The following is a 12958-nucleotide window of genomic DNA, read 5'->3' on the forward strand; positions in this document are numbered from 1 at the left end:
CATCGCAAGAACATGAGAGGCGCCGGACCTGTGACACCCATCCGACCGGACCGCCCCCCCCCGGTGAGTATAATGAAACTTATTTTTCTTATCTTGCAGGTCAGAGGGGGGCTTATCTACAGCATTATGGAATGCGGTAGATAAGTCCTGAAAGGCAGTGGCTGCATCTTATAGCAGCCGAAACTGCTGAAAGGTTCCCTTTAAGATCCGACAACCCCTTTAAGGATGGGCCGCTACTCATGGGCCACTGCTGTGTGCTTGCCCCCCAGGCTGGAATTTGCCAGCCAGCCCCTGGGGGAGCCATACATCAACTGCCCACTGCCAGGATTCACCTGAACTGGGGAGTCGGGGATGGCTTTGTTGAGGTCGGCCTCATGGAGGATTTGCCTGCAGACGTCTTGCTGGGAAATGACTTGGGGCCCATGTTGTCTGCATTCTCGGTCGCCCCTCTGGCTGAGACCTATCCTGTGACCACCCGGAGACAAGCTCGAGCTGCGGAGGCGGAATCACACTCAGAGGAGGCCCAGGTAAGACACCCCAGCCCTCCACGTATCCCCATAGCCAGACATATTTCTTGGGCCACCCCAGTTGAGTTTAAAAGGGAGGTACTTGAGGACCCTTCATTACAGGGGTATCGTGGGAGGGGAGAAGAGTACTGGAAGGGGAACAGTTTGTATGGTATCAGGGACTCCTCTACTGGGTTACAGAGCAGTGCCACACAGGGACGAGCCCCACTATAAAATGACAGCTGGTAGTTCCCAAGAAGTAAAGGCAAGAGCTACTGTAAATCTCTCATGATATACCCTTGGCCAGGCACCTCGGTGTCAGTCGCACCAGGCATCGTCTGACACAAAACTTCTTTTGGCCGGGGGTAACCTATGATGTTCGTCAGTACTACCAGACCTTTGACAGTTGCTAGCGCATTGGCAAGAGGGGAGATCACTGCAAGGCCAAACTACACCCCCTCCCCATTGTGGAGGAGCCATTTAGCTGAGTAGCGGTCGATCTGATAGGGCCGTTATCCAAACCCAGTCCATCTGGGAAAAAGTATATATTGACAGTGGTAGATTATGCCACATGGTATCCAGAGGCGGTTGCATTACCTAACATACTGGCAGAGACAGTGGCGGCTGCCCTGCTCCAGGTTTTCTCACGGGCTGGATTTCCCCGGGAGGTTATCTCGGACCAGGGTACCCAGTTTACAGCAGAGGTGACCAAAAAACTGTGGAAGCTGTGCGGCGTAAAGTCCATTAGTACCACCCGCAAACCAATGGGTTGTGTGAATGTTTTAACGGAACATTAAAACAACTCATTGGGATTTTTACCAAGGACCTACAGGGACTGGGAGAAATTCTTGCCACCTCTGTTTGCCTATCGGGAGGTGTCCCAAGAATCCACGGGGTTCTCCCCGTTTTAACTGTTATATGAGAGGCGGGTAAGGGGACCCCTAAACTTAGTGCGAGAACACTGGGAAGGGGAGGGAACCATAGAAGGGGTACCTATTGTGCCCTATGTGCTGGAATTCCGGGACCACATACAGGAGCTGACTCAGGCTGTACGTGGGAACATGCAGGCGGCCCAACGGCGCCAGCGCGTATGGTACGATCGGAGGGCCAGAGAACAGACTTTTGAGGTAGGACAGAAAGTCCTGGTGTTAGAACCAACTAGGCAGAACAAGTTCAAAGCTGCATGGCAGGGGCCCTACCAGGTAGTGGGGAAAATAGCCGACACCACCTACAATGTCGCCGATTGTGACGACCCCAGGGATATCCGCATGTTCCACGTGAATATGCGGAAACTACCGGGAGTGCCCTGAAGAGGTAGTGGCCATCGGTGCACCTGAAGCAGAGGATTTAGCAGGACTCCCCTTGCCTGATGTCTTAGGGGAGAGGACTCAGTCTAAAACATGGGACCAGGTACACTTGGGAGAAAACCTAGGGCCCCGGGAGAGACAGCAGGCGGAGGCGTTGTTGAGGCAGCGACAGAGGATGTTTTCAGAGAGACCGGGGTACACCCGACTGGCACAACACAAGGTTGAGACCCAGGATCAGACCCCCCTGAGACAATCCCCCCTTCCGCGTCCCTGAGTCTGTACGAGAAGGGATGCGACAAGAGATACAAGAGATATTGCATTTAGGGATCATTGAAGAGTCAGTCCCTGGGCATCCCCCGTAGTGTTAGTTCCCAAGAAGGATGGGACTACCCAGTTTTGTGTAGACTATCGCAAGCTAAATGAGAAAACAGTGACAGATGCGTATCCCATGCCGCCTGTGGATGAGTTGTTAGACCGGCTGGCGGGGGCAAGCTATTTGACCACCATCGATCTATGCAAAGGCTATTGGCAGATCCCCCTAAGTCCTGACGCTATTCCCAAGTCTGCATTTGTCACCCCATTCGGCTTATTCCAGTCTCGAGTTATGCCATTCAGGATGAAGAATGCACCTGCGACCTTCCAGAGTCTGGCTGACCGGCTTCTGGATGGTCTCCAGGACTATGATTGTGCCTACCTGGATGACATCGCCATCTACAGCGCGACATGGGATGAGCATCTAAATCACCTAGAGTCAGTATTGGACAGGATCCACAAAGCCGGAATCACCTTGAACCCCAACAAGTGTCACGTGGGCAAAGCAGAGGTTCAGTATTTAGGACATTAGGTGGGAAGTGGGAAACAGCGACCAGAATCAGCCAAGATTGAGGCCATAGCCAAATGACCCACCCCACGCACTAAAACCCAGGTCATGGCGTTTCTAGGGACAGCAGGGTATTATAGGAAATTTGTCCCCCAATTACAGCAGCGTAGCCAAGCCCCTCACTGATCTGGCACATAAGAACCTCCCCCGCCAGGTAACCTGGACCCCCGAGTGTGAGGAAGCCTTCCGCCAGCTAAAGGACGCCCTCACAAATACCCCGGTATTAGCCGCACCCGATCCAACTAAACGTTTGCTTGTTCACACAGACGCTTCTATGTTTGGATTGGGGGCAGTGCTCAGCCAAGTCGGGACGGACAGTCAAGACCACCGGGTAGCTTACCTGAGTCGGAAACTATCGCCCCGCGAAGTAAGTTATGCGGCCATCGAGAAGGAATGCCTGGCAGTAATATGGGCACTCAAGAAGTTACAACCATGTTTGTATGGACGACAGTTTCCCCTCCTAACGGACCATAATCCCCTAGTGTGGCTTAATCGGGTCTCTGGAGACAGCGCCAGATTACTGCAGTGGAGTTTAGCCCTACAACCTCTAGACTTCACTATCCACTACAGACCCGGCAAACAAAATGGTAATGCCGATGGACTAAGTCGACAAACGGAACTTGTACCAACCCCATAGACTTCAGTCATCCCCAAGCCGATCCGTTAAGGATCAGACTGTGTATGCCGATCGCGTCGCTGAAAAGGGGGAGCCGTGTTACAGAACCCCCCCCAGCACACCGAATAGGAGATGTATGCCCTTAATGCAGCAACCGACCCTGGGCAGAGATAAACAAGATATCCCACTTCTGACCTCCCCCCACCTTTGTAAATCCCACGGCTATTGTAATGTACATCTGGCGTCTTAATTGGAGCCTGTTATCTACTGGCATGACACACATTGATTGTCCTGCCATCTGTATGTATATATATTCTGAGACCGATGAGTAAAATGTTGTCACACTGGAAATACATGGAGTAGCAGTGATCTTTTATATGTTCCCATGTTACAAAGCCTTTCAAACCAGCGTCCATTATTCAGAAGTGAGGAAAAGCAGAGTGAACCTCCTGAGAAACGGGGTGGTAATGTAAGAGGTATTACAGCACAGAAGACCCCGTTACAGGTCCATTTCAATAGCAGACGGGGACAAAATGAATCCCAAAAATGAAATCCTCTGTACACCAAAGAGACATTTCGATCCCTTAACCTACAGAGAATTTTCCCTCAAAATCCGGAACACAGTCCGGACATGTTCCACATGAGAATCCCAATCACTGGAAAAGATCAAAATATCATCCAGATAAATGATCAAAAACTTATCCACAAAGTCCCAGAAAATATCGTTCATAAACGATTGGAAGACAGAAGGGGCATTAGTGAGCCCAAAAGACATCACCAGGTACTCAAAATGTCCCTCCGGAGTATTAAACGCCGTCTTCCATTCATCCCCGTGCTTGATGCGAATAAGATTATACGCCCCCCTGAGGTCAAGCTTGGTAACAGGCACTTTTAACTCTGGAAAATAAATCAGAAATCAGGAGTAACAGGTACTGATATTTAACAGTGATTTTGTTAAGGGAACAATAGTCAATACTCAATACATGGCCTTAATGAACCATCTTTCTCGGCCACAAAAAAAAAACAGCACCTAAAGGTGAAGAGGATGGTCTAATATGACCCTTCTCCAACGACTCCTTGATATAAGATAGCATAGCATCATGTTCGGGTACAGATTTACTCTCACTAAATACATCAGAAAAATCAGCCAAATAGTCAGGAATATCATGAGACTGGGGAGAGGTGGAGAAAACAGGAGTGTCACTAAGAACACATTGGCAACCCCAACTCACCACAGACACAGATTTCCAATCCAAAACAGGATTATGAGTCTGCAACCAGGGAAAACCCAGAACAATAGTATCATGCAAATTGTGCAACACCAAAAATTTACAATTTTCTTGGTGGTCCGGGGCGACCCGCATTATCACCTGGGTCCAAAACTGGGGTTTATTCTCTGCCAAAGGAGTAGCATCACTACCCCTCAAAGGCATAGGAGTCTGCAGGGGTATCATGGGAAAATCACAAAGTTTAGCAAAGTCCAAATCCATCATTCAAAGCTGCTCCTGAATCTACAAAAGCCTCAGCAGAAAATGTAGTCAAGGAGCAGATCGGGTTAATTGCCAAAATAAACTTAGGCTGTACACTGCCCACAGCAAATGTGTGAGCAAAACGCTTTTCTCGTTTAGGGCAGACAGAAATAGTATGAGAGGCATCTCCACAGAAAAAACACAACATATTACGCCTTCTAAACTCCTGACGTTGCGCCCTAGACAAAACCCTATCACATTGCATGGGTTCAGACGTTCATTCAAAAGGCGGCAACGCCTCTCGTGTAGTTTTATGTTCACGTAAACGCCAATCAACTTGAATGGCCAATGACATAGAATCGTCTAGACCAGAGGGAACAGGAAATCCCACCATAACATCTTTTACGGTTTCTGCCAAACCCTTCCGAAAGAGAGCTGCTAGGGCATAATCATTCCATTTAGTAAGGACCGCCCACTTTCGGAATTTTTGACAATATAACTCTGCAGAATCCTGACCCTGGTTCAATGCCAATAAGGTTTTCTCAGCTTGATCAATAGCATTAGGTTCATCATACAACAACCCCAAGGCTTGAAAAAATGCGTCCACATTAGTGAGAATAGGATCTCCAGGTGTCAAAGAAAAGGCCCAATCCTGGGGACCGACGCACAGCAGGGAGATGACAATTTAAACCTGCTGCACAGAGCTCCCCGATGAGTTAGGTTTCAAGGCAAGTAATAGTTTACAATTATTCTTAAAATTCAAAAATTTAGACCGATCCCCAGAAAACACATCAGGAGTAGGAATTTTTGGTTCAACAGCAGATGATTGAGCGAGATAGGCAGAAATTCCCTGCACTTCAGCAGCATGCTGCTCCACACGATCAGACAATTGCTTAGTTTCCATTTAGAAAAAGAAAAAAAAATCTCCTCCTGCAGCCCCAGAAAAACAAGAGGGAAAAAATATACAAGAAGAAAAAAATTCTGACTCTTCATTTTTTTTTCCTATTTTTTTTTTTTTAAATTCTTTCCTACTTCCTAGAGTCTACAGTTAGGCTGATAATTCTGTTATTATTGGGTCACTGAGGAGGAGAGCAAGCCCATGGAAGCAACAGAGAACCAGAGAGGTTGGTAACTAAGCGGATTGCAGACCCCTGATCCTATCCACACAGCTTGCAGTAGCCAAGGAGCGTACCTACGATGATCCTAGACGCCTCGGCACAGCCGGAGAGCTAACTAAGCCTAAAGCAAGAAAGGGGAAATCTAAACTGCCCCAGAGCAGACCCCAAAAGAATAGATAGCCCCTAAACATATATTGTCGGTGAGACAAGATGAAAACACAAATGCAGGCAGGAAAATAGACTGAGCAAATGATGGGGCCCACACTGACTAGACAGGACAGGAAAGGAAAGACGCTGTCTGCAATCACGCAAAAAAACTGCAAAAGTCCAACACGTCTGATGCAAAAAACACTGAAGTTGCACGACTTCGCCCACTATATCAGCACTCTGGTATATTCTGAAAGCAGAGCAAAAAGAGGCCAATCTAATAAGGGACAAAAGCAAACTGGCACAAGCAGTAACATATGGACGGTGGTTCAGCACAGCCCCAGCCGGTGCTGGCTGACCAGCACAAAACTGATATAGACAAAACCAGATCAAAATGCAAACAGAATAGCAAATGAACACTTAGCTGAACATGCAGGGACAGAGCTGGAAACATCAGACCTCAGGAGGAAAGAAGAAAATCACCAGCAGGGATAGAGGGAGTCGGCTGTCTTAAATCCCAATCTGAAACCCCAGATCTCCAATCGTCGTCCTCATTATCAGGTGGCAAGCCTCTGTTAATCAGATCAGCTCCATTACCTCCAGAGGGAGCCCAGAAAGAGAACTCGCAAGAGAACTTCACAACAGTGGGGGATAGGAGGCCATGCAGTGATGCTGGCAGGGTTGTTACACACTCACACACTCAAATTCATACACTCACATTCTGTTAGGCGTCGGGTTTCTGCAGCGGCTCAACAGGAATCCAGAGCCTCACGTTCTGCAGTCTCCCATTATCTATCGACCGCAGAGGCGTTTGCTCAGCAGTCCCGGCGTCCCAGATGCTCTGCCCAGACCTGATCTGTGGGTCTGGCTGTTGCTGCCACCTTTGGGTCAGCAATAGCAATGCAGGCAACTCAGCAGCAAATCGCTCCAGAGGCTAAGTCCTTCTGTCGCTCCACTGAGCATGCTCATGAGACGATCTCCTGTTGGAGATCGGGAGTCACATGTCCAGGTCCTTCCGGAAGGTCCTGGCAATAAAAGGATCGCATGGCCGCTCGGCCATGCGCTAGTATAGACTCTAGTTGCTAACTGTGTGAATAATGACGGATGCATGAACCTGCGAATGACTCATTAAGACTCCCCTCCCTCTGATATTACGTGTGTGGTTAGGGACTTAGTCTTAGAGTCAGCGCCAGTCAGTGGCACGCTACAGGCCACAGTGCATATCATCACCTAACTAGCATCCGATAGTGCGCCCCTCCTGGGCACTGTCGTATAGCGGCTGTGTCAGTCGTCACGCTGCAGTCTGCAGCACTTGTGGGAGTCTGCAGTAGCGATGCCGCACGCACGGTAGGTCTAGACGGACTCTGACCCTCTGCCTTGGATCCAGCTCCTGTGACCATATACAGTGCGTGTACTTCTCTCTGAGACCTGTGAGTCCAACAGGCTCAGCATTTATGGTAATGCCTCAGGCATCTCTGTGAAGCTAGCAGAGTACGCCCAGTGCACACTGGGTGACGTTTAACCCGTGTGCGATACACCGCCATATTGTGCGTCTGCCATTATTTAGCAGCAGTTTAACACCTCGGCACGGTGGATCCCGGGCGGCGAATGCACTTTCTATTATTTATATTTAGTGCATTCCGCCATCACTAACACATTCACACAATCACACAGTCACACACACACACACTCAGACTCACACACTCAGACTCACACACATTCTGTTACACTCACACACACTCACATACAGTCACACACTCAGACACACACTAACACACTCATACATTCACACAAGCACACACAGTCACCCACTCAGACTCACTCTCACACTCATACACTCACACTCACCCAGACACACGCACTCACTTTTACACTCATACACTCACACTCATACACTCTCACACACACACACACTCACACTCATGCAGCCGCTTGCGTAGTACCACCAGCGGAACACCGTCGCACTGCGCCTGCGCCAATTCCGCACAGGTGCAGTGAATCATTCGTCTGATCCTGGTGGCAGATGCGCAATGGTGTCTACAGGCAGAGGAAGCCGGTCACATTAAAGGGATTTTCCCACGAACGAAAAGTTCATTTTAAAAATTGTCTGTGTCTGACCGTGTACGGAGCATACCACATCTCCTGGGCAGGAAAGGAAGCAAAAGATAATACTGACATTACAGCAGTGGATCACAGCGATCTCCTGCTGTAATGTCAGTATTGTCTTTTGCTTCCTCCCCTGCCCAGGAGCTGTGGTATGTTCTGTTCACGGTCAGACACAGATGTGAGAGACAGAGCACAGGGAGAGAGACAGCTTAAACAGGACAGCAAATGAGGGGAGAACACAGCACAGGAAGTAGAGAGACAGCAGACAAGGGGGATAGCACATGGGGTAGACAGGTCAAAGAAGAGAGCACAGACGGGAGAAGTCAGCACATGGGGAGAGAGTGGATAGGTGGGTGAGCACATGGGGGGAGAGATTCTCAGTGCTGCAAAGCCTGACCCTATCGTGACATTACCGCCCTCCAGATGCGATAACATCTGGCCTCCATCTAGTTCAGGGGTCCCCAACCCGTAGCTCGCGAGCCACATGTGGCTGACATGTGGCTCTCCAACGGTCACAAAAAAGAAGTCCTCAGGGAGCCACCCCGCTGCCTGTAATACCCTCCCCACCGCCTGTAATACCCACCCCGCCGCCAGCTCCTGACGTGTGGCTCACCGACGGTCACAGGAAAGGGAGCCACCCCGCCGCCTTTAATACCTGCCCCACCGCCTGTAATATGCCGCCCCTCCTGTATGTCAATCAGTGACTGCATTCACTCCTGCGCAGTGGCACGGGTCACTGTGCTCTATTGAAGTCGCACAAAGTCTTGCGAGACTTCACAAATCTCGCAAGACTTTTGTTACTGCGGCTTCTATAGAGCACAGTGACCCACACCACTGCACAGGCGTGAATGCAGTCACTGATTGCCATCGCTGAAACTGAAGGACAGGATAATTGAAGTAAATTACTGGCATCAGTTTATTTAAGTGTCCGCACAAGCATTTTAAAGGGAATATGTCCCCCCCCCCCAGGGCCTATTAAGGTAAAAGAACCACCTTCTGCAACACTAAGGCTGCATTCTGTGAAGGTGGCTCTTATGTTCTTTATCTCTATTACCCCAGAAATATTGACTTTTATAAATTGCTCGCCATACCTGTATTGAGTCAGGGAGGTACATTTTCTCCCGACTCAAGCGCCTCGCATCCATCCATCATGACCCTCTGGACACTGGGCGCCGCTTCCTATATGTCTCCTCACGTCGCCAGCGCTGTGCAATCATTTTTCGGACATGCACCGTGCGCACTGCCTTGGAACTTGCATCCACTGATGTACAGAGATCGCGCCTGCATGTAGCGGAGGCCCCAGATCCCGCTCCGCAGTGTGTTATGATGTATTCACACTGCGGGGCTGGGAATCTGGCGCATGCGCAGCGAGTCTCTCTGCGGCTGTCCCCATCTCCCTTGTTGTGAGTTCATTTTTCCCTTCACCAGTGAGGTCTGATGAACTCCCTCTTCTGGCGAAGGAAAGTAGTGAGGCTGATTACCAAACAGCTGAGCAGGCAGATGATGACTGGGTCACAGGAACTGATGACTGGATATAAGGCAGCCGACGCCCTGCTGCCTCGCTGGTGATTTTCCTGCTGGATTCTTGGAGACCAGTCCGATTTCTGCTTCTCAAAGCGAAGTTTTGCTCTGCTTTTTGTACACTTTAGTTCTGGTTTTGTTTTCCTTGTTTTTTGGAGTTCAGCCATCCCCGGCCGGGGGTGAGCTGAATTCCATTTTTGTCTCTGATCTGTTGATCTCTGGCTCTGTCTTCAGAATATACCGGAGTGCTGATATAGTCTTTTTGAAGCCTAGCGACTTCAGGGCCTGTTTTTCCTATCAGTCTGTTGGTTCATTTTTGGATAGGGTTTTTGCGGATTGCAGACAGCAGCTTTTCTATCCTGTCCTATTTAGTTAGCTTGGGCCCCATCATTTGCTCAACCTATCTTTCTATCTGTGTTAGTGTTTTTCATGTTGCCTCATAGTCATATGTTGGGGGCTGCCTATTGCTTTGGAGTCTGCTCTGGGGCAGTTTAGATTTCCCCTTTCTGTCTTTAGGCTAATTTAGTTCTCCGGCTGTGATCGAGGGGTCTAGGGCACCGTAGGAACCCCCCACGGCTACTGCTAGTTGTGGATAGGTTCAGGGGTCTGCAATCCGATAGCTGCCAACTTCTCTGGTTTTCTGGACTTAGCTATTATTTTTGTTTTTTCCTCCTTCGGTGACTCATCCATAACAGAATCACCAGCCTTACCGCAGATCCTAGGGTACTCAATAGCAGGAAAGAATTGTAAAAAAAAAAAAAAAAAAAAAAAAAAGGTGTCAGAATTTCTTTGTGTATATTTTTTCCTCTATATCTCTGAGGCCGTAGGGGGAATTTTTTCTCTCAATGGAGATGAAGCAATTGTCTGATCGTGTAGAGCAGCTCGCTGCGGAAGTGCGGGGAATTTCCGCCTATCTTACTCATTCACATGCTGCAGAACCAAAGATCCCTACTCCTGATGTGTTGTTTGGGAATCGGTCTAAATTTTTGAATTTCAAGAATAATTGTAAATTATTTTTTGCCTTGAAGCCTAACTCGTCGGGGAGCTCCGCGGAGCGGGTTAAAATTGTCATCTCTTTGCTGCGCGGCGATCAACAGGATTGGGCGTTTTCTTTGAAACCTGATGATCCTATTCTAAATAATGTGGATGCATTTTTTCAAGCCTTGGGGTTGTTGTATGATGAACCTAATGCTATTGATCAGGCTGAAACAGGGCCTGTTTTTCCTATCAGTCTGTTGGTTCATTTTTGGATAGGGTTTTTGCGGATTGCAGACAGCAGCTTTTCTATCCTGTCGTATTTAGTTAGCTTGGGCCCCATCATTTGCTCAACCTATCTTTCTATCTGTGTTAGTGTTTTTCATCTTGCCTCACAGTCATTATATGTTGGGGGCTGCCTATTGCTTTGGGGTCTGCTCTGGGGCAGTTTAGATCTCCCCTTTCTGTCTTTAGGCTAATTTAGTTCTCTGGCTGTGATCGAGGGGTCTAGGGCACCATAGGAACCTCCCCACGGCTACTGCTAGTTGTTGTGGATAGGTTCAGGGGTCTGCAATCCGATAGCTGCCAACTTCTCTGGTTTTCTGGACTTAGCTATTATTTTTGTTTTTTCCTCCTTCGGTGACTCATCCATAACACTCCCTCCTGCGGGGCTGAATCTGTTGCCTTTCTAGTGCGAATCTCTGCAATACGTCGGAAAGAGGTGGAGGGAGATGGGAACAGGCGCAGAGAGACTCGCTGCGCAGGCGCCATATTCCCAGCCCTGCAGTGTGAATACATCATAACGAACTGCGAGGCGGGATCTGGGGCCCCCGCTACATGCAGGCGCGATCTCTGTACATCAGTGGATGTAAGTTTCAGGGCAGCGCGGACGGCGCATGCCAGAATAATGATTGTACAGCACAGGGTCGGTGACGTGAGGAGACACAGAGGAGGCGGTGCCCGGTGGCCAGAGGGCATGATGGATGGATGGATGCGAGGCGCGAGAAAACATACCTCCCTGACTCAATACAGGTATGGCGCGAAATTTATAAGTCATTATTTCTGGGGAAATAGGGATAAAAAAATAACAGCCACCTTCACAGAATGCAGCCTTAGTGCTGCTGAAGGTGGCTCTTTTACCCTAATAGGCTGTGGGGGGGGGGGGTGACAGGTTCCCTTTAAATGAGTGACTAATTATCCTGGGGTATGTGCACACATTGCGGATTTGGCTGCGGATCCGCAGCAGTTTTCCATGCGGTGTACAGTACCATGTAAAGTTGTAAACCTATGGAAAACAAAATCCGCTGTGCACATGCTGCGGAAAATTCCACGCGGAAACACAGCGGTTTATTTTCTACAGCATGTTAATTCTTTGAACGGATTCTGCAACCTTTTCAACTAGTAAATTGGCTTTGACTATGTCTTTATCTGCAATGTGGCTCTCGACCAATTTTCATAGTGGAATGTGGTTTTGAAGGTAAGAAAAGTTGGGGACCCCTGATCTAGTTAATTAGATCAGGTTATCTAAACGTATGTACATATTTTACATGCACAGTATAACGTCGGCTTCTAAAGATGGCCATCGGAGCACTGTTGTCCTGTTATATACTAATTCACAGAATTATTATGTAGTTTCTTTATTAAATACAGTGGGGAAAAAAAGTATTTAGTCAGTCAGCAATAGTGCAAGTTCCACCACTTAAAAAGATGAGAGGCGTCTGTAATTTACATCATAGGTAGACCTCAACTATGGGAGACAAACTGAGAAAAAAAAATCCAGAAAATCACATTGTCTGTTTTTTTTTCATTTTATTTGCATATTATGGTGGAAAATAAGTATTTGGTCAGAAACAAGCAATCAAGATTTCTGGCTCTCACAGACCTGTAACTTCTTCTTTAAGAGTCTCCTCTTTCCTCCACTCATTACCTGGAGTAATGGCACCTGTTTAAACTTGTTATCAGTATAAAAAGACACCTGTGCACACCCTCAAACAGTCTGACTCCAAACTCCACTATGGTGAAGACCAAAGAGCTGTCAAAGGACACCAGAAACAAAATTGTAGCCCTGCACCAGGCTGGGAAGACTGAATCTGCAATAGCCAACCAGCTTGGAGTGAAGAAATCAACTGTGGGAGCAATAATTAGAAAATGGAAGACATACAAGACCACTGATAATCTCCCTCGATCTGGTGCTCCACGCAAAATCCCACCCCGTGGGGTCAGAATGATCACAAGAACGGTGAGCAAAAATCCCAGAACCACGCGGGGGGACCTAGTGAATGAACTGCAGAGAGCTGGGACCAATGTAACAAG

The sequence above is a fragment of the Dendrobates tinctorius genome, unplaced genomic scaffold, assembly GCF_039654945.1.
Source record: "Dendrobates tinctorius isolate UK_male_01 unplaced genomic scaffold, ASM3965494v1 ptg000094l, whole genome shotgun sequence".
In the NCBI taxonomy this organism is placed as follows: Eukaryota; Metazoa; Chordata; class Amphibia; order Anura; family Dendrobatidae; genus Dendrobates; species Dendrobates tinctorius.